Source organism: Hipposideros armiger, unplaced genomic scaffold (assembly GCF_001890085.2).
Source record: "Hipposideros armiger isolate ML-2016 unplaced genomic scaffold, ASM189008v1 scaffold_550, whole genome shotgun sequence".
NCBI classification, from domain to species: Eukaryota; Metazoa; Chordata; class Mammalia; order Chiroptera; family Hipposideridae; genus Hipposideros; species Hipposideros armiger.
The window spans coordinates 616,827-638,648 of record NW_017731900.1 but is presented as its reverse complement, the minus strand read 5'-3'; the positions used below and the strand labels follow the sequence as shown (position 1 = coordinate 638,648).

At 48.8% G+C, this 21,822-nt stretch overlaps 1 protein-coding gene across 4 annotated transcripts in view; it reads right to left on the bottom strand.

The window, feature by feature from the left end:
* CRACDL (CRACD like) overlaps positions 1–17,470 on the bottom strand; it is a 106,606-nt gene extending 89,136 nt beyond the window's left edge. For 2 of the 4 annotated variants that reach the window (XM_019669187.1, XM_019669192.1), the window contains exon 1: positions 16,973–17,172. The gene's annotated coding sequence lies outside the window, so the exon portion shown is untranslated. Of the gene's footprint in view, positions 1–16,648; positions 16,835–16,972; positions 17,173–17,401 lie in introns of those variants that run through there. The other 2 variants (XM_019669189.1, XM_019669191.1) reach the window with 2 other exon arrangements.
* Between the last annotated feature and the right edge of the window lie 4,352 nt (positions 17,471–21,822).

Sequence of the window (21,822 nt, the reverse complement as noted above, 5' to 3'; positions counted from 1 at the left end):
CTAGGACACCCTGAGAGAGAAGGGAGGGCAGGATGAGTCCCAGACCTGAGGCTGCTCCCAGCGCAGGTCCCCAGCCCCTGGGGCGAGGGTGTCTGGCTGTGACAGGTCTCCAGTGGGCACAGGGTGCCGTCCAGAGCAGGACAGCTAGTCACCCGGGCATCAGCTCCCTGGTCAGTCAGGGTCTCTGCAGGGCAGGTGGTTTGGGTGAAGGAGTCGGCATTGTGGTGCTCAAGGTAGAAAAATAATGGGGGGAGGCGGGGAGGTCAGCAGGATGGGAGTGTCTAGTTTCCGGCCTGGCCAGAAGCTGGGTCTGACTCCTGCTTGGAGTGATAAGAAAAGACAGAAAAGGACATCACATGGCAGACCTTAGGAGACTGGGGCCCAGGGAGTACAAAGCGGGGAGAAGCTTCCCCCTGCGGCCCCCTCTCTGCATGGAACCAGAGCGGCTGAGTGAGTCCTTCCTTTGGGCCTGGGACTGTCCAAGAGGAGGCCAGGGTAGGTTGTCATGGTGAACTCACTCCTGAGCACAGGAGTCACCTCCTGGGGCCCCCAGAGATGAGCAGGGCAGTGAATGGGGCAGGCCCACAGGGCCAAGGATGCCTGAGAATATGACTGTCCTGAGACCTGGGGGAGTCTGGGGTCCTGTAGGAGCTGCCTAGGTGTGTGCCAACCCAGGAGACAGGAGAGACCCTGTGAAAATCACCGGAGAGCAGAGGGAGGAAGGACCCATCAAGGTGAAGGCCAAGGGTGCAGGATGACAGGTGGGGGCTGCTCTGGGCAGGTAAAAAGGAGGACCGCTCTACACAGGCGGTTGCTGGGCGGGGAACAAGCTATAAGCCATGCCTGGGGCTGGGCAGGCAGGCAGGCCAGTCACTGATGGACAGCAGCACCGCGAGGGCCGGGGTGACACATGCAAGCCACACACGCAACGCCTTTAACAAAGCTTTTTGAACTCTCAGGCTGAGGTGAGGCACAAGGCAGTTCTTCAAAACGTCTGTTACCCAGCACTCAGACTGCTTGAAACCAAAATCAAAACTCTGAACACAGACAGGCCAAGGCTCCTCACGGGGCCTCTCTGGGGTGGCCGGTTCGCTGCCCTCAGAGTCACTGTGTCAGGCCTGGAAAACTGCCCCAAACTTTCAGAGAAGGGTGGACAGCAGGCCCCAAACTCCCAATCTCAGGGTACACTTAGAAAAATGGGGACTTTTCCTAATTATAAAAGTAATTCATTGGATTGTTAAAAAAAACAAACGAGGGCTGGCCAAGTGGCTCAGTTGGTTAGAGCGCGAGCTCTGAGCAACCGGGTTGCTGGTTTGATTCCCACATGGGCCAGTGAGCTTCGCCTGAGCCGAGCTGCCGCTGAGCTGGTGAGAGCGCGTGCTCTTAACAACAAGGTTGCCAGTTCGACTCCTGCATGGGATGGTGGACTACACTGCCCCCCGCAACTAGACTGAAAGCGGCAACTGGACTTAGGGCTGAGCTTGCGCCCTCCACAACTAAGATTGAAGGACAACAACTTAACTTGGGAGTTGATGGATCCTGAAAAAACACAATGTTCCCCTTCCCCAATTCCCCAACACTGTTCCCCTCCCCAATTCCCTAATAAAATCTTTAAAAAACAAACAAACAAACAAAAGAACAGCTGTGCTATACCCACACTGTGGAATACTACTCGGCAATAAAAAAAGAATAAACTTGATACGCACAAATGCAAGGATGAATCACAAAATAACTACAGGCTGAAAGAAGCCAGGCAGAGAGCACACACGCTGTAGGGTTCCATTTATATAAAATTCTAGGAAACAGAAATTGAATAGTAGTGACAGAGAGTGGACCAGTGGCAGGGATGGGGGAGGGGACAGAGGGAGGAGATTACAAGGAACATGGGGCACTTTTGGGCGTGATGATATGCTCATTATCTTGATCATGGTATTGGTTTCATGGGGTGTATACATCTGTCAAAACTTATCAAATTGTGCACTTGCGATGTATGCAGATTACATGTCAATTATACCTCAATAGAGCGGTTTTTCAAAGACTAATCCCTGCTGATTACAAGCAGAAATACAGAAAAATATTAAATCCCCAGCAAGTCTATCAATGCTAACCAGAAATAACATTTTTATGTTTCCTTCCAGTCTTTTCCCTATACACGCACATAAAAAATATGCAACTTGTTTTTATGTAGAACACAACCCCTCTTTTAAAAAGCTTTATGTTCTGAATTTTTTCCTTTCTTTTTAATTTGAAAGTTGAAAACTGAGTTTTTGTTTGGTTTTGAACTCCAATCCCTCATTCAAGTCAAGAATGGGAAGTGAGGACAGCAGCTCTCCGGGAAAGGGTGAGCGGTCAGGGGAAGGCAGGGTCCCCATGGTCAAGAAGCAGGTCTGGGGGGGCTAGGTGGACCCCAGGACACAAGGCAGAGCATCCATCTATCACCCTGAGAGAGAGCCTCCCAGTATCAGCACCCCTTCCTTTGGTTCGGTTCACCCAAACCTTCTCTTTCTCTAAATCGAGCCTAAATGACAGCACCCTGCACCGAGTATCTGCTCAATCAAAATACATGGGAAAAAATGAAGGCCGACCTATTTTTCTAACATGTCTCCATCTTCACTTTGGCCCCTGGTTCTTTCCCGTGGCTCCCACTCTCCCTCCATCTCTGGCCGCCATCCTCCCTGCTTCTTCTTTTAGCCTTGATCATGAAGTTTCCTTGTGACTAAGCAGCCTTCACAAATGCTCCCAAGGGCTTGACTGCACTCCAGCGTACAAATGATTCATTCCCCAAATTAAACACCGGGTGCTTAAATCGCTTCCAAATTTTCACCTTTATAAACAACAGTGTGATGAACATCCTTGTACAGAAATCTTTGGACGGCACATTTAGGTTTCCTTGGGGAAAATTCTTAGAAGTGGAATCACCAGGATAAAGGGATGAATTCTTTTAAGAGTTTGGGGGCATCGTGCCAATGTGCCCGGCAGGATGTTTGTGACTTCCATTCCTGGAGGCGTATGAGCGTCCTTGCCGCACACCTCCATTTGTATTGAGTACCATCGTTCACAAAAACAATACGCATAAAAACAATTGATAGCAAAAAAAAAAAAAGATACCTTCTTTTCACATGCCTCTATTGGATGACTGTAAGATTGACTTTGTCACACTTACTGCCATTTATGTCTCTTTATGCAAACAAATTCATATCCTTCACCCCCTTTCCTACCGGGAAATTCAATCCTAACACAAGTTCTTCATATCGATTATTAGAGTTATTTAGGTAAGGGGATTTGTCAAAAATGTTGCAGAGATTTTTTTCCCTCAGTTTATCATGTGACTGTTGATTTTGTCTAGGGGTTTTTCTTTTAGCATACTAAAGTTTTTATTCCCCTGATGAACTAACAGTTTTGGCCTTGTGGCTTCTGCCTCTGGTATCATGTTTCTTATCCCCTAATTTCTTCAATACTTACCTAAAGTGAATTTAATGATTACATTTTTACATTTAAAATGTTAATGCACATGGAATATATTTTGGGGTTTGATGTGATTGAGAAACCTGATGGTTCCCCAAGTGGTTAATTATTAACTAAATCTATGAAGTTCTATCTTCCAGACTTTGTAGTCTGTTCCATGGGTATGCTTTCTATTCTATCCCAATATCAAAATGTTTATATTATTATAAATTTACAATATGTTTTAATATCTGGTAGCTTATCCACCCAGATTCTGGCCAGGAATGGCATTAAATCCATAAATTAATTTGTGAACAACTTAAATCTTTAAAATATTGACCCCTCCCTTCCAGGGACATGCAGAACGTCTCCATTTATACCAGTGCTGTTCTGTGTCACAGCACAGCTTTACCGCGTTCCTCACATGGGTTCCGCATGTCTCCTACGAGTACCCTTCCCGGTGTGCCATCTTTGAACCCCTCACGAATGAAACAGCTTCCCCATCACACTTTCGACTTCCTTATGGGCAGACAGGTTACACTGCGCACACTTCTGCCTGTAGGTACTGCCTCTGCAGCCACCCCCAACCCGGCACAGCTGGTTCCAAAGCCTCTATTTACTGAGTGGTTACGCCTGTGGGCCCCCTGGCCCATGACCACTGAGGGGCACCAGCACTTTCCTCTAAGATGCAGGCCTCCCAAGGATGGCTGTAGCCCACTCCTCCTAAACTCTGCCATCCACAGCCTGCATGCAGTCCACATCCAATCCTATTGGACACGGCCCATCCTACATACCAGATCCTTCCAAATGGAGATGCCTCTCCCCATGCTTCCTGCCTGTAGAAATGAATCTCACTCTTCTAGGGCCATTCAAATGCTACCTTCAGAATCCGCAGTCATGAATCCCCACTGGACTTACATCTTGGGGAGCAGCCTTATCTTAGTCCACTTCATGATAAGAGTCACTCACACGTCTGTGCCCTATCAGGTGACTGTGTGAGGGCCTGGTCCACATCTAAGCCATCCCGCCTCAAATCACAGTGCTGTGTACATAGCGGCAAAAAAAATGTGTGTTGACAACTTGGATGAAGAAGTTGGAAATGTGCACCCTGGGTGTGGGGAAACCACTTGTCCCTCCTCATGAGCCATGAGGAAGAAGTACTCCAGGAAGACAACGAGGCCCACACGGCTGAGGACAAAGAAGTGTCTGTGCCTCTTGGGAGCAGAAGGGGTGCAGCCCAGCCCAGCTCTGTGCCCTTGGAATCGCCCCAGACTAGGTTTTGGGCTCCTCCCTCCTGCAGGAAGGTGGGAGCCCCCGTCTTAGAGATCAAATCTGCCGGCGGCCCAGACACACTCAGGTGAAGGCCAAGGTTGTCAGCCAGCCACACGGCCCAGACACACTCAGGTGAAGGCCAAGGTTGTCAGCCAGCCACACAGCAGGTTCACCTGCAAAGCTTTCTGAACACAAAACACAGTCCCACCAGACCTCCTGAGTCAGCCTGAGAAGTGAGGTGCTGACAGCAGGCCAAGGTATGGCCCAGGTAAGCACACCTCCCGTCTCCTCCTCCTCGGCTTCCTTGAATGAGGCAATGCAGACAAGCAAAGGGGAAGGAAACTGACATCTGATGCCTACAGGCCAGGCTCTGGGCTAGGAAGCCACTTGACACCTATGATCTAATTCCCTCAGCAAACCTGTATGAATTATTGCCCCGATTTACCTTTACTGAGGAGGAAACACATTCTCAGATGTAAGTCTCATCCCCAAACAGCCAGGCTGGGAAGAGGACCAAAAAACAAAAACAAACAAATGCATTTCTGAGAAATCCAACCTTCACTGGGTTAGCCGAGACGCTGCAGCTCTGAAAAGTCCCAAGCATCCATCTCAGTGATGCCTAAGCCTGAGGCATCCCTGCACCTGGTCCTGAGCCTGCAGAAACAGGCTGTTGGCCTTCACTTGAACAGGAGCTGGCACAGCTGGCGTCTTTTCAGAATCCTCTGCTACACGCCCACCCAGGGCCATGTGATGACTTTCTTGGGCAGACTTACAGAAAACTAAACAGTAACTAATCATTGGACTGTTGGTGTTGTTAAACCTGCTACATCTTTTAAATTTGTATGCATGTTTGGTCACTTCTTTTAGACCATATTCTCTTACTTCATGTTTTGTTGTTGTTGCTGTTGTTGTTTTTTTTAAGTATTTTTGTCCTAAAAAGAAAACATCTGAGAGTAGAAAGCCACACTTGGTCTCATCACTGGGGTGAAGGAAGCCTCACACTGCAGAAGTGTCATAATCCCAAGCGCCCCCTGGTGGAACCTGATGAAATTGCAGACAAAGTCCCCAGGAGGAAACAGCAAACTGCAAAAGGGCATATCCACTTTTTGAAAGGCTAACAAATATTAAACTTCCAAATACAGATCTTTTGTTATTTACATGCAAATCTCTGATATACAATTATTATCTGAAAAATGGAATCAATATGATGTCACAGACATATACAGGTTATTTTTCAGTATGTGTAGATGTGATTAATAAAATACAATGTCACCCAGATAAGACTGAAAAGTCATAGCATCTGTCTGCTTATCTACATTTTCCTCCTTTATAGATCATGGAAATATTATTGCTGTCATGTGAGAGGTTTCCTAAATTGCTCAATGTTACAAAGGGACCCTCGTACTCAGAAAGACCATGAACCAACAGCTTTGAAGAAACCGAACACCATGGCCGGTCACTCTGGATATTCCTCCTAAAGTGAATTCAGATGGGAATTTCAGTTTGGTGGCCAGTGAGGAACTTCCACTGCAACTCTGTACGAAAGACTGTAAGTCTGTCCATCCGAAGTGCAAAGCATTGCTGTAGGAGCATGTTGATATCGCATATCACAACCGTGGTGTTTATTTGGGAAATGGAGAGAAACAGGAGCACATTTTGTCTGGGAAGTTTCTGCTCCTTCAGGTGCTCATGCTGGCACATGGTGAACAGTTCACTTAGGGTCACACTCAGGACACAACCACCATTGTGCCCTTGACCAATGACCCAGTGCCAAGTCAGGGTCCCAGCGGCAGACCCTGGGCAGGGTCAGTAGCTCTGGACCCCATCCCAGCCCCTCAGGGGCTTCAGGTGACCACCTCCCTCTCTGCCCCACCTAGGTCTCCTTGGATGGGGACAGGCAAGTCACTTTCACCTCCCTGAGTGTTAGTTTCCTCACCTCGAAACAGGGATAATCATTTCTGCCTTTAAAGGTTATTCCGAGACCTAGTGGGGTAATGTACTTCTGAAGCAACTAATAGTGGCTGGAATATACACAAGCTTAGTCCATGTGGTCCCAGTCCTTTCTCCCTCACGTCCCATTTTAATTTTTAGTCTCACAGACAGCAGCCATTTAACCTTTACTCCTTCAGAAGGTGAGGAGGGGCTAATTACATGCTTATTCTGGGCCAAGCACTTTTCAGGCACTACCCCCCTGCCCCCACCTGTGAACCCACAACAACCGTTTGAGGTGGCTGTGAGTCTCATGTCCATTTTCCAGATGAGACATGGAGGCACTGAGAGGCCACCGGCTGGAAATGGGGGTGCCAGGCTCTGCGCCCAGTGCTCCCAGTTACAAGGGTATATTTTATTTTATTTTTAAATTTTTTTAATATTAGTTTCAGGTATACAGAACAATGCAATAGTTATCCTTTTCACCCCTCTCCCCCATCTACTGCCCTCCCCCCCGATATCATACTTATCTATTACAATTCCATTGACTCCATTCCCACTCTCTACTCCACGTCCCATGACTATATGTATATATAATTACAGTTGACATACAATATTATTCAACATCAGCTTCAGAAATACAGTGCAGTGGTCAGGCCTCTACACCGTCTATGAAGTGGTCTCCCTAACAAGACATGAGTCCAACTGGCCTCCTAAAAATTATTTACAACATTATTGATTATATTCCCCAGATTGTCTTTTCTATCCCTGAGGCCATATTGTAGTTACCAACTTGTATTGTCTCGTCCCTTCCCCTTCTCTCTCATCTCCACCCCCTTCCAACTAGTAACCCTCAGTTTTTCCTCTGTGTCTCTGAGATTATTTCTGTTTACATTACTCATTTATTCAGTTCCTTAGACTCCACGTATAAGTGAGATCATATGGTATTTTTCTTTCTCTGACTGACTTATTTCACTTAGCATAATGTTCTCTAGTTCCTTCTATATCGTTGCAAATGGTACGATTTCCTTCTTCTTTATAGCTGAATAATATTCCATTGTGTAAATGTACCATAGTTTCTTAAGGGTATATTCTATTTTAACTAGGAAAGTTTTAATAAAAAAATAAGGGAGAGGTAAGGGGAGGCTTAATTATAATAAAGTGGTTCAAACTCGCTTGTACACCAGTTACAACGTATTGGCCTTTTCCACATAAATTATTGCCTTTGCTTCTCTCAACAACTCTGGGACGCAGGTATCTCAACATCTCAGTGTGCAGAGGAGGAAAGTGAGCCCAAGGCTGTGCCCAAGGTCACCCAACAGCCAGGGCCGCCAGGATGGATGCAGGTCAGCCCAACCCCCAGCCTGTGCCCTCCTGCAGGCCACCACCACCTGACTTTCCCCTCCCTCCTTTCCTGTAGAAGAGGCAGGAGGCCAGGAGGAGGGGCTCTGGGCAGACTCCAGCTCTGGGGAGAGCTGGCCCGGAATAAGGAACCCCTCCTGTGCCCCAGCCCTGCTCTAGGCCCTGTGGACACCCAGGGGAGTAATATGCCAGTGTTCACAGCCATGAAGTTCTAAGGACACTTCCCAGCATCTCCAAGTTAACAGTGCAAGACAGGTTCAAAATAGGCTACAAGGACACTGAGTTCAACCCCTTGCCCCACTGTGTACTGGTGATTTAGGTAAGTCCAATAACCTCTCTGGGCCTCAGTTTGCTCCTCTGTAAAACGGGGATAAAGCCAGTGAAAAGTAAAGCTATCATGACAGCACCCAGGCGTGTCAGCTAACTAGGAATAGGGGTAAAACCAACAGCCACACCACGCTATGTGACCAGGGGGTAAGAGAAACAGAGGCTGTTTCTAAGGGGAAATCATCTCCTTAAAGAAACAGGGGTGCAGATGGGTTCACAGCTCTGTCACTAGCTGAGGGATCTTCAAGGGTCAGAAGAGTGTGCACCACCAGGCTGGTGGCTGTCCCCCATTGTCACCCAAACATCCCAGCCCCCCACCACAATGGGCTCTGGTTGCTAAAGACACAGCATTTCCTGGAACCCTTCCTCAGCAATGCTTTCTTTGAACAGCTGAAAACACAACGATCGCTCAGAGGGAGAGTTTGCAACTATACCGACCCTTGAATTCACAGTAATTGTTCACAAAAGCCTGTTTGAAGAGGCAAGGAGAAATGCTATTCATAAATTGACTGCTGATCAATTATGACTCATGAAGAAAATGTGGCCATTAACTTAGCCGTATGTTAACTCCTGCTTCCTACCCACGCCTGGGAACTGGGGGCTGTTCAGCATTCATGTGACAATGCCAAGAAAGGGGCAAAGAGAACCAAGGGTTCCCCAAGGTGGAGAGAGAAAACAGCCAGATGGTTCCTTCGTGGCCCATGGCCCTTCTGCTAAAGCCGGCCTCTGGGGTCTGATGGTGTGTATATCAGGCAAGTCTGCAGAAGCTATTTGTACGTGGCTTCACCCTGTGTTCAGGCCCATTTGGCGCTCAGGCTGGTTTCTAAGAGAGACAGGATAGGACTGGGGCCTGGCCACAGAGCTCTGAAGAAGACAAATGGCTGATTCTGGGAGACAGGGACCAGGCCCACCATACCCATGGCTAAATTTTGTGACTCCCACCTCTGCCTGCATCAAATACCAGGGGTGCCAAAAAAAATGTATACAAGTGGACACTTTGATCAACGTTGCTCAAGCAGTAGTTCGCCATAACCAAAGTGTCTGGATGCTGATGGTAACCACTTTGAGCACCTCTTGTAATTGCAGAAGTCAAATGTGACTTGTATTGAGCTTTTGTTATTGGTACTTGAGTATTACAATTTTAATGTAGTTTTCCTTTCTTAAAATGTGTATGCATTTTTTTTTGGCACCCTCTGTATAACAGAAAAAGTTCAAAGTCAAAAAAGAGAAAGGCTGAGATTTTATTCACCCCACCTGGTTTGTTGACTGTCTGCTGGAGACTGGAAAATCAAGGACCCCACTTCCGGTCTCCCTCCCGCCAGGCTCCCCACATGGCGGATATTCCTGCACATCTTTGCTGTAGGGGTTGTCCTGTGGGTGGTGGCGGAGGTCTCAGAGCCCTGTCCACACAGCTCCACACCTGGGAACTCAGCAGCCTGTGGGAACTGTCCCCCACCCCCAGCAGCTCAGGGGGTCACTGCTGCAGGGCCGAGCTTCCAGCAATGCTGCCGGCCCTGAACTGCCAGCATTAAATCCTCTTCTGCCTAAATGAACTAGAGCGAACCCTGAAGAGCACAGATGCTGAAGATGCTGTCGGCCAAGATGCAGGAGATCTCATGGGGAAAAACACCTGCGTGTGAAAAACAAAATGTTTTCAAGCAGGACATATCCCACAAGGAGACTTGTACAGACATAGGAAGTCTTCCGAGAAGATGGTACTTTGAAGGAACCAGCCAGACAAACGTGTAAGATAAATGTTCATCGTCATGCTGTTACTAAGTGTCCAAAGGTTGAAAATGACCTACATAAACGTCCACCCAAAGAGGGCTTGGGTGAGTAAGCTGGGGCCTGCTGTGCGACAGAGCTCCTCACAGCCACAGAACTGGTGCCGTGGAAAGATATGCAATAATGTGGAAAAGTGACTCCGCACACACTACTGAGTTTCAAAAGGCAGCTGACAAAACAATCTAGAATGTGACCTCTCTTTCTTCAATATATACTTTTTGCATACATGCATATGTGAGTATTTGGTAGTGCATAGACAAACGTTTGGAAGGATATGCTCCCAAATGTCATTAAGACACCTGCTCAGGTTCGGCCCTGGGGTGTGCTGGATATAGAGTCTGTCTGTTACGGGGCACCTGGCCTTGAGCCACACAAGGGACCAGCCACCAGCCAAAGAGCAGCCTGGCTGGAATGAGCCAAATCACCAGTCTGGTGAGAGCTCCATGTGGTAGGCAGGCCTGCTCCGTGCCACGGTCATGACCTTCCGGGCCTTCACTGCCTGCTGAGTCCTGTCCACAGTGGTTCCTCCACCACCCAGAGAGCCCCCTAGGCTGCCCCAGGGCCCATGAAATGCACTCAGTAAACTCAGTTCTACACATGGGACCAGGTAAGCCTCGCTCAGCAGAACAACTCAATCCCAAGACCCATATTTGCTCAAGAAAACAAGATAACACTGGCCAAGCCCTGGGAAAATGGGTGACTCAGATCTTCAAAGTGCTTTGTGTTCATGTCAAGCGCCCATTTGCACCCAGAAAGTAGACTGGGAATGCTAATCTATGATGATTTAAAGATCTGATTTCCAATGGAGCATGAGGCTGACACCCAGCAACCATCCAAAAATATGTGGCCAATTTGTGCTCGCTTCAGCAGCACATATACAAAACTACGTGACCAATTCTATTCCTGTGGAAACAATCCCAGTTCACAGAGAATGAATCACCAGGTAGAGTGGTGTGGCCATGATGTGGTTCAGAGGTCAAGTGGGTGGGTCTGACCCACCAACAAACCCCATCGTCCTCCTCCCCCTCCATGACAGAGAGAGCCCTGCAGCTCCTAAGGCACCAAACCTCTTTATAGAACGGACCTGTAAAAAAGTTCTTAGTACCAATCCTTGGGGTAAGGATGGGGAGTGCGTGGTAAGAGAAAAGGTGAGTCATTAAGGTATTAAAGCAAGATGGTGGCCATTCAGGACTAGCCATTAGGTATTAAACCCAGGTTAGGGTGGTGGGGGTTTCACAGCATCTCACTGCACTGTCCCACATTGGCCACTGGGCTGTGAACTATCCAAGTCTAAGCCTCTGAGCTGGGACACAGTGTAGCCTCCACGCCCACTGCACCTGTCAGGTGCACACAGTGCCTGGCCACAGAGAGGCAACCAGACCAAAAAGGGCTGGGACTGGCTTGCACCAGGCTCAAAGCAGAAGAGACAGCATGACTGATAACCATTCTCCCATGGTCACTTCTTTCCCGAGGAGCTGAGAGCAGAGGCCAGCACTGACACACAGTTCCACGTCCATCTGAGAACTTGAAGTGGGTGTGAACAAGCTGCATAAGCCTATACAGACCTACCATGGGTCCCAGAGGTCCCCAAGCACTGCAGTTTCATCCATCTCAATGGGACGATGGCTTCACATAAGTCTGCCCAAGTTGGAAACCGATTTTAAGAGGCTTATTCAGTGTTCTGTAATGTACCTTTGTTGTATCGTTTGAAAATATTCAATTCTGAAGAAAAGATAGCAAAGGGGATAGATGACTCTTATCGGATATGTAAGTATACAGGAGGTAGGGCACGTGTGTAATAAATACAGATAGCAAAGTGTGGAAGGACTAAGAGACACTAATGTTTGTGGAACACTAAATATACCCAGGCAGCTGGGCAGTAAATATTCATGATAACACTAACTGGTATCTGAAATAGTACTAAATATTCATTATGCATTCATATGCATGAGACTAAATATACACGAGGAACCTAATATAGGTCCTAATTCAGTTACCCACTGATGACGCCCGTTCTGGTCCTCTAATGCATGGCTGTTCATCAGGTCAGTGGTAAACCACAGATGTGGCAGGGCAGAATTGTCTCCATGTCTGATCGGTACAATACGTGTGTGTGTTTGTCACTGGCCAGGGCACCTCCCGTCCATGGCACCACTGCTGGTACTTTAACTCTGGTCCCTATAACTTCATATTAGCAGGGAAAGCTGATGCTACCGAGAGAGAGATGGACGAGTGAACACTGTGGACCCCAGGGCTCAGGGGATGAGGGTCTTCCGCCTACTTGTACCCTACCCTACCCTACCTGACTTACCATCCCATTTCCTTGCCCTTGTTTCTCACTGTGTTTTAAATTGCACCAAGGTCATTACCCACATGACCTCTCCCGCTGGCTCTGCTCAGGAGTACTCCCAGCAGCTCAGGGGGTCACTCTGCACAGAAAACTTGCTCATTTTCCTGAATTGCCATCCGGTCCCATACGCAGAAGGATCCTTTATCGCTTTAGGGTGCTTTACTAGAAGTCCTTATTGGGAATTATAACAAATGCCCTTTCACCTTCTAAGAAAGACAATGGAAGAGTAATAACTACAAATAATTTATGAAGCACTCTGTCTGCTGATACAGTATCTCAAGTGATGCTCGTGTGTGTGTGTGTGTGTGTGTGTGTGTGAGTGAGAGAGAGAGAGAGAGAGAGAGAGAAAGAGAGAGAGATACAGAGAGACAGAGAGAGAATGAATTACCACCCCCACTCTATGGGATTCCTGAGATCAGAGGGCCTCTAAGTGGCAGAGCTGACCCCAGAGTCCTGACTGTCCCCCTGCCCCCCTGGGGTGGACCACCTTCTTTAAGGAAGCAAAATACCTCTGACATTTTCACATCCCATGCTGCTGGCTGCCATCGGGGAGCGGCTTCTGGGAAAATTGCGCACCACCGCTAATGGTCTTATCGCCTCCCACAGACATGAGAATTTGGGGGCAGAAAGCCTAGGGGGCTTAGTGTACAGACCTCAGAGGTGAGGCAAGTCTTCTGGAAGTTCTCAAACTTCAGACACTTAAAAAACAGTCCCACGCACCAGGGCCAGGAGGAGGCTTGAGCAAACAAATAACTCTCTGTTCCTCACCTTTCAAAAGGATCGTTTGTAATTTCTTTTCAGATATCTTAATCATAAGAAAAATATGTGAGGGCCCTTCCTAACAGGAATTTGCACAGGGACAGTGCAAGCATCTGCACAGAGTTGGTGGCTAACACTGGGGAGGAGGTGACCCTGGCTGCGTGGCCACACCTGTTGTCTTATCACGTCTTGTCAATCTGCCGCTAAATTCGCTAAGCACTCACATGGCAGCTTGTGGTCTACGACCCACTGAGCTCAGGATTACAGGTTAAAGCACGTTAAAGCAGCTCCAAGAATCCCAAGGTCATTCCTCAGAATCACAAATGTGTCTTAAGGACCAAATAATTGTCCAGATGCAGATATTTTAACAACAGGATCAAATGAACATTCCTCTAATTTCCATTCAGTTTGGCGAAAAACACAAGGAACTTAGAATGCAGACCATGCCTGTTGTCCTACCTACAGGTGACACTAACCGTACCAGGGTTCACAGGTACCTAGATAATGAAAGGGACACCAGGAAAGGTCAAGCCACAGCTGAGTCCCAAAAGGCCACCCTGGGCAGGTACTTCTGCCTCCAGGCATTCAAGAGCTTCTTCTCTTGGGAAGCTCTCTTTCATCTCACATCCATGTGGCCAAGTCTTAATGTTACTTAAAGTCCCACCTCCTCCAAAAAGCCTTCCCTGACTACTTCGACTTCCAACCATTGAGTGTGAACAAAACCCAGGGCTTCCGTGTTCAGCTTGAGGCCTCATAAAGGCCAGTCTTATTCTCCAAGTAATTCCTAAGCACCCTGAAGAAGCAATATATGACTTGGAATTTTCTGTATTTCCTTAGTTGTTTTAAGGAAATGCCAAGCACACAGTGGACCATCCTGACGATGAAGTGGCAGCATGAATATGGATGGTGGCTGGGCTCAAGGCTATGTAAGCAGAAAACGATTCTCTTCTTCCCCCACCCCATCTTTTCAGGTAATAAGAAGTCTAGTGCACATAATCCAGGATGGAGCCCAGAAAGATGGGGAAGGGGGAGAAGGGAGCTTCCTTCCCAGCGCACGCCTTCCTGCACCAGGTGCATCTGATTTCTCCAGGGGTGGGGCGTAGAGCATAACAGAAAAAGATGTCTAAATTCCCTTTACATATCATGAGCAAAGCTTGGAAGTTTGAGCCCAGAACTTTACTCTGAGCCACTCTGTACAGAGGACAGAAGATAGGTCCCCAGGTACATAAAAGCTCTTCCGGCACTGGGAGGAGAGGGACCTGGAGGGATCGAGCCCCCTGCCCCATTGCACCTGGTGTGGAAGAGGAGAGGTGGTAAAGGAAGGAAAATCCCTGGGAGGTAGAGGGGGATGTAGAAAGCACGTGGGGTTTTGTCCTGCTTTCTTCTGGGAACACTGGAGACTGCTCAGCATAGCAGAAATGGCATCCTAGCTTCGTACAACCTGGACAGGTGCTCAGGGGCCCAGCAGGGACCTAGAGTGTGGGGACTTCAGGGCCACATGCAGGAGCCAAGTCCCCAGCTGTGGCTCACCCAAGTGACACCCAGCTGGACAATGCTCAGTGGAAATAAGAGAAGGAGGCTCAGTGGTGACAGTGAGAAACCAGCCACTCCCCCCCACGCCCTGATGTGACCACAACCTGCTCCTGGTGCCCACAGACCACCTGTGGCAAGAAGGGACCTCAAGGTGACCTGGAGAGACTGAGAGACTGACTCTCAAGGGACCAAATTGTTTTACACTAGGTAGTGACTGAGATAGTATCACTTGAATTAGGTTCGGGAAAATCACAATCGTGAGCTAGGACCCAAATATAACAAAAAGGAACCAAAGTCATTTGTTTGGGGTAGCAAAATTAAGTTCACTTATAACAAATGTCACCCACCACAACTTGAGGCTGGTAAGCTTTACCCATCCACCATAAACCTGGGCAGCAAACACCTCTACTCTGATCCAAACGCTGCCCTAGGGTCCCCATGCAGAATGTATGCGTGTCTATCTGTGCGTGACAAGGCACAACGCTAACCTCCAGAGGAAAAGCAGGTAGTGGCAAGCTTGCCAAGGCAAATCCAGGCCACGCCATCATAGAAAACACCCTCCAGGAGGGCCAGGTGCCTTCATTCACACAGTCTCTTATTTAACCCTGAAAAAAGCTTATTTAATCACAGCTTCCCTGTGAGCTGGCTATCATTACTCCAACTTTGCTGAGTGGCAAACTGAGACTCAGCAAGATTCAGTGACAAGCTCAAGATGGATGGCCAAGCTCAGTAGCAATATGACTAGGACAGCCACCCTTTAGCATGCCCCATATGCCTGGTCCTATTCAGCATCAGAGGCTGTGCATTAGCTGTGCAACATCCATGGAGGATCAACTGTTTTATTATAAAAATAAGGAAACTGATGCTTAAGAAACTTGACTCGTAGGCAAGTCTAGAACAAGGGTGAGGCAAGTGAGGCACTCGCCTCAGGCACAAAATTTAACGGGTACAAAAAAACACCGTGAGATCAATTTAATGCAGTGTTTTCAAACACCAAAATTAACAGAAAATCCACGTTATACAAAATACCACAAATTTGAATAAAGACAGGATCAGCATTACTGATTTCAGGCTGCAACATGGCTCAGCACAGCACTGGGGCAGAGCCAGGAAGCCAGCTCCGCTCAACCCTTCTCCACCTGCCCCCCAAAGGCAGGGACCCCAGAAGTCCCTGCACTGCGCTGTCTCTAGAAATGTTTCACCTCACAATTTTATGACCTTGAAGGGCTCTTAGGAATGACCACGATGCCCCATCATCCCAGGTGTGAGCTGCGCAGCTGAGCTCCAGGGGGAACATGGGGTCTAAACAGATTCTATCCCATGGTCATGTGCGCGCGTTATGTAAATGAAGGAAGCTTGCAGGCTTGGATAGGGAGGAGGATATTTTAAGATATCAGCTTGGGAAGGTGTGGGGTGGGCTCTAAAAGCATCACACAGCTGCTTGTCTCCCACTTGAAGGATTTCCTGGCTCAAAATTAAGTGTTCAGCAGTGACACGATACCAGCTGTCGGTCTGTACCTACATACGTCCGATTCCAACGCTGGCATTCCTTTCTCTTTGCATTTCAAAGGCCCAAGGTTAGCTCATTTGAGTGACTGCTCACTTACACTTGTTAACATCGTTATCAAAGCCCCGCCTGATAGGAAGCGTCTGCTCAACAAATATTTGTTGATTAAAATTTTGAACACTTCTAAGATCAAACCCAGAATCCCTCACTGCTGGCTTGTAATCAAAGCCTAAAACTTGTTTGGCAAATAAACCACTACCTGAGCATAAGGAAGACTGAATGACTGCCCACATTTTTTTCCTGCAGTGGCCTTTACCGACAGGGAGTACATATCCTTCAGATACTAACAAGTCTCCACCCGGCAAGATCGGCTCCCTTACCTTTTATTTTCTTAACTCGTTACTTGCCAGGGTTGGCCTCACAAGTCAAAGTCAAGTCCAGCAAAGTGAGCAAAGGAAAACTTTGGGAGCGCGCCCGGCTCACCTCGCCCGGGGGGGCCCGCGCTGCCCAAGAGGCGGCCGTGAGGACGGCGTCCCCTCAGCTGTCCGAGGGGCACCTGGCGGCGTGGCGCTGCCCTGGGCTTCCCCGCACCCGGCCGGACGTCGGGGCGCGACTCCCGCCCGCGCCGCCCCCGCCCAGGCCTCCGCGCCGCCGGTCCTTGGCCCCCGCGCGCCGCGGCCAACCCACGTCTCCGTGGCCGGTACCTGTACGGGCGGCGGCAGGGCTGCTCCAGCCCGGATGCTCCCGGCAGCCCTGCGGGACCCTGCGGCCGGGCGCGGCGCGGCGCAGCAGGTGGCCACCGGGCTCGCGACGGCCGGAGTCCAGACCCGCGCGGGCACGACCCTCCCGCGGCGGCGCTCGCGCTCCTGTGCGCGCGCTCTCGGTCGGCGCCGCTCGCTCGGCCTCGCTCGGCTCCGCGGGGGCGGACGCCGTTCCGCTCGCTCGTCCGCCGCGCGCCTCCCCCGCCCGCCGCTCGCCCCGCTGCCGCCGGGAGAGCCTGCCGAGCGCTCGCAGGGGATGCGTCCCACCCGCCCGCGCGGCGGCGCTGTCGGGGCTCGGGGCCCTGCCGCCCTGACCTCGGCGGGTCCGGGTACCCCCGAGACCCCGACTCCAGCCGCCCCCTTCCAGGTCACCTGGGCCTTCGCGGGTCGCCTGGGCCTGGGACTCCGGATCTGTCTCGCAGAGCCGGGGGCCCGCCAGCCGTTGGGAGTGGGCGCCGGGGTGGGTAGTGCGTACTTGAATGAAAGTAAAAGTTAGTCTTTTATAACCTTGTAGGTCCGGAGCTTCTCCAGGTTAATTAGGGAAGCGGCCGCCCTGTCTTTGGGGTGATTCATTGTTGTGACACCGCAAGTGTGGGAAGAAAAGCTGCTGAGGACGTCGCAGCGGCGCTGGCTCCCCTTTTTTCTTTTACTGACGGGCTGGTACAAGCGGGGAGACCATCTTAGCAAACGTGCTGGCCTGGACTTGGGGGCGCTCAGCTAACCGACAGGAGACCCGCGCTGAGGCCTGGGTGGCCCCCACCCCCAACCACGGGCCCCCAAGAGCAGGGAGGAAAGATGAATGCAAAGTGTCACCCCGCAGGAACCGAGGCCACAACATTTTGCCCGCGAGAAACCTTCATGCCCAGCGCTGTTCTGTGGGTGACCCCCCACACACACACACACCTCACTCCCCAGTCTGCGCCACGCCCTGGAGTGGTGGGTCTGATGAGCTGTCCCTATGGACACTGCGGACCCGAGAAGCCCACGTTTGCACGATCTGCAGCATCGCCAGGGGACTACCCTGGAAGGGGCGTTCTCCACCTGTGGCTGTAAACAGGATCAAAATCCCAAATAGAAGAATCGGAGGGCAAAGAGGCTAAAGGCAGATCCGTTTGCTTGAGCATTTATAGAAAAGTTGCCTTTTACATTTTTTTATATGATCCTTTTGGCACAAGCTATTCACTTAAAAGCCTCCTTTGACAGATACGTGCTTTCAATTCCCTGTGTAAAGGGAAAAATATATATTGTAAATCAGTCTACAGCACCCCCCCCACACCCCAGTTAATAACCTGCATTCACAATGGACAGGTGACTCACGACAGAGACAGTGACTTTGTTAATGTGTTTGCTTTTTACAGAATCCTCAAACTACTTCAGCAAACCTACACACCCTTCTCTCCTTTCCCACCTTGAATCTCTGCTCCTTGCTTTTCAAAATCACATTTATTTTTTGTTGTTGTAACTACCAGATATTTATCGACTCCATAAATCACCTCTCTACCTAAGAATTTCATTTGTTTCCAGAATATCTTAAGCCCCTGGCTTTATTTGTGTGTGCTGTGGGTAGCTTTTGAAGTTCCTGGAGGCTTTGAGAGGACAAAAACCGGATGGTGTTGTTGGTGATTAGCTAAGGCTGAGAAGGAACATGATGTCGATATCGAAAATAGCAAGGTAGGGAACTTTGTGAATAGGTTAGGAAATTGGGAAACTATGGAGCCTGGGAGAAAAAGCACCTTCATGCCTTAAAATGTTGAAAAGAAGAATGACCTTCCCTGGTCCACAGCACTTCCACCTTCCTGCTGAGGACTCTGGTCCCCAGGGCCCTGGCAAGTGGCCTGCAAGGAAGTCCTTTTCCTCCTTAACGCTCTTAGCCCAAACCTTGAAGTTGGGTGGAGCAGAGGCTAAAACGTGCAAGTATGGTTTTACCAAAGGTTCAAAAGCAACATTCAGTCCCCAGCAGATCCCTGAGCTAAGACTTACCATTACCCCGTTTTTACAGATGAGGGGCTGCTATTATCTCCATGTCGTGGATGAAGGGACTCGGGCATGAAAAGGGCAAGTAATGTGCCCAAGGTCACACAGGAAGTTAAGTGGCAGAGCCACGATTTGAATCCACAAGCTCCACTCTTCAGTGCTGAACAGGCTGCCTTACTTAAACATGGCATCTAATTCTGCAAACTGAAAAGTGCCTCTTAGTTTAGAAAAGAAATGAGAATCAGCCTGTTCTCCTGACTCTTCATTTCATCAAACTGGGGCTGATTTAATGGAGCTGCCATTAAAGGGACAAACAGGATTTCACCAAAAGCAACAGGCTTCCTAACTGGGCTGGTACCTAGGAGACTGTGCTCTGTAGGACTGCGCTTCACCCCAGGATTCTACTCTTGGGTCTTCATAAGACACTCCCTCTGCTTGTCTTCCCTTGGGCTCAGGAGACGCAGACCCTGTAGGCATCCCTACAATGGTAGAGGACTGGAGCCAAGGAGCAGCCAGAAACCAACTAGGAAAAAGAACATCATCCTTGTCATGACAACAGGCCCATTGCCCAGGTGGGTCTTGGTGACAGATGAACTTGAGCTGCCTCACTGTCAGAGGCCACATGAACCTGGCTTGTGAGGAACTCTCCACAGGCTGGCTGTCCCACAGAATCTAGACCCCAGCCACTGTCCCTCCCATCCTCCTCCACAATTATGTGTGACCACACCATGTCCCTCCACTGGTGTCCATGCAGTTGAGATAAAACCCAAACCCCTTAAGAGGACCTAATTTGTCCCTCGCCTGTGCCTTGGGCCTCCTTTCAATGCCATCATCCACTTAACTGCACTCCAGCCAAACCGGCCTTCCTCCAGTTCCTGGTCACCCCCACCCCTGTCCTCTGCCCAAGCAGCCCGCTCTCCTGGAGTGCCTTACTGCTGCCCTTGACCTTACCCCACCCTCACCTGATAACATTCCCTCTCCTCTTTTCGGTTTTACCCTAAATGTCACTTCCTTTGGTCTTTTTTCCTGGCCCATATTTCCCATTTACCCCTATTCTTTTTTTTAGAGTACACCCCACCCTTTGTAGTGGTCTATTATTGGTTTCATACTGAATTCCCCCAGCAGAGGACAACTCCAAGAGGGCAGAGTCTGTATCTATTTGGAGCACTGGTATTGCATACCCAGTACCTAGCACAGTGCTGGTTCATAGTAGCTGCTTGATAAATTCATCCATGAACTTCCACTATGACCTGTCTGACCCCAGATTGCTCCGCCTCAGATGCATTAATCTGTAGTACTGCTCTCTCCTCCCCACTCTTTTCCACCCTGATCCTGCTCCCCGTTTCCCAAACTTCCGCTCTTTGCCCTTCCAGGGATCGTCTGTCTGCTATTTGACTGCTTCGTTATCCCAAGAGTCAGCCCTCCCCAGCCTCCACCCTTCGTAGCCCCGATCCTTATGGTCATCACCCCAGCTGCTTTCTTACCGGCACCCCTAGTGCCGTCATCTCTTGGTCTTCCTGGTGTGTATTCCTGGTTGAAGCCCCAGCCCTACACCAACCTCCTCTGTCCCTCAGGCCTTTCCATGCTGCCAAGGAAAATCACAGATCAGTACAGACTAAAACCACAAAGATTTATAGTCTGCAACCTCACTCGGGCTTTAATTCCTTTTAACATTCTCTGAAAAACAAATGGGACAATACATGAAAAGAGAAAGAAAGATCACCAATAATTCTGGCCCTAGAAGAATCACTGTTGCCATTTTATTGTTTTTCCTTCCACTGTGTCTTTTGTAAAGAAAGCATTGGAGTCAGCCTACAAACTCCAATGTCTTCTATATAGTTGAGATGAAGCCAAATACAATTTTGTGTCCCAGTGGTTTTCAACTATATGATAAGTATCTTCCCATGTGATGAGCAAGTCTCTGTAAATATAAATTCTAGTAACATTATAGTCCACTATGTGGATATATCATAATTTATTTTATCATTTCTCTCCTGCATTGTTTCCAATTTGAATATATTATACACATTTCTTTGACAGGTAGCTGTGTACATGCGAGTAATTTGTCTGCATCTATAATTGTCACTTTAGGAGAGATCCAGAAGGAATTCCTGAGTCCATGGCTGTGAATGGGTCTAAGGTTCTACAGCCAGAATGACACACTTGGACAATACAGCCATGTGTCCCAGGCAGCTTCTTTCCCGTTCCCCACAGCAACGAACCCTAACATGTACAGCACGTTCCTGATCCCCATCATATTCTTGTGAACAGATGGTTTTGCTTCCTTCTTCAGAGGAAATTGAAGTTATCAGGCATAGAAATAAGCTTGCTAAGCAGCTGACCTTAAAGTAGGGAGGATTTCCTGGATTACCCAGGTGGGCCCAATGGAATCACAAAGGTGCTTAATAAGGGAAGAGGGAGGTAGAAGAGGACCAGAGAGAAGACTCAGCTCAACATCGCTGACTTGGAAGGTGAAGGGCGGGGCCACGAGTCGGGGAAAGTGGGCAGCTTCTAGAAGCTCAGAAAGGCAAGGACATGTATTCCCCCCTCAAGAAGCAACGTAATCCTGCTGACACCATGATTTTAACTCAATGAGACACATAGCAGACTTCTGACCTCCAGAACTATAAGATAATTAATTTGTGTTGTTTTAAGCCACTAAGCTTGTGGTAATTCATTACTGCAACAATAGGACACAAAGATTTAGTTTAGAAGTCCCTAGTCTTTTTTTTTTTTTGCAAGTGGAAAACTATTTTAAATTTACAATAATTAAAAGTTTTGAAACAGCCCAAAGCAAAAACATTGTAAAAGAAATACAA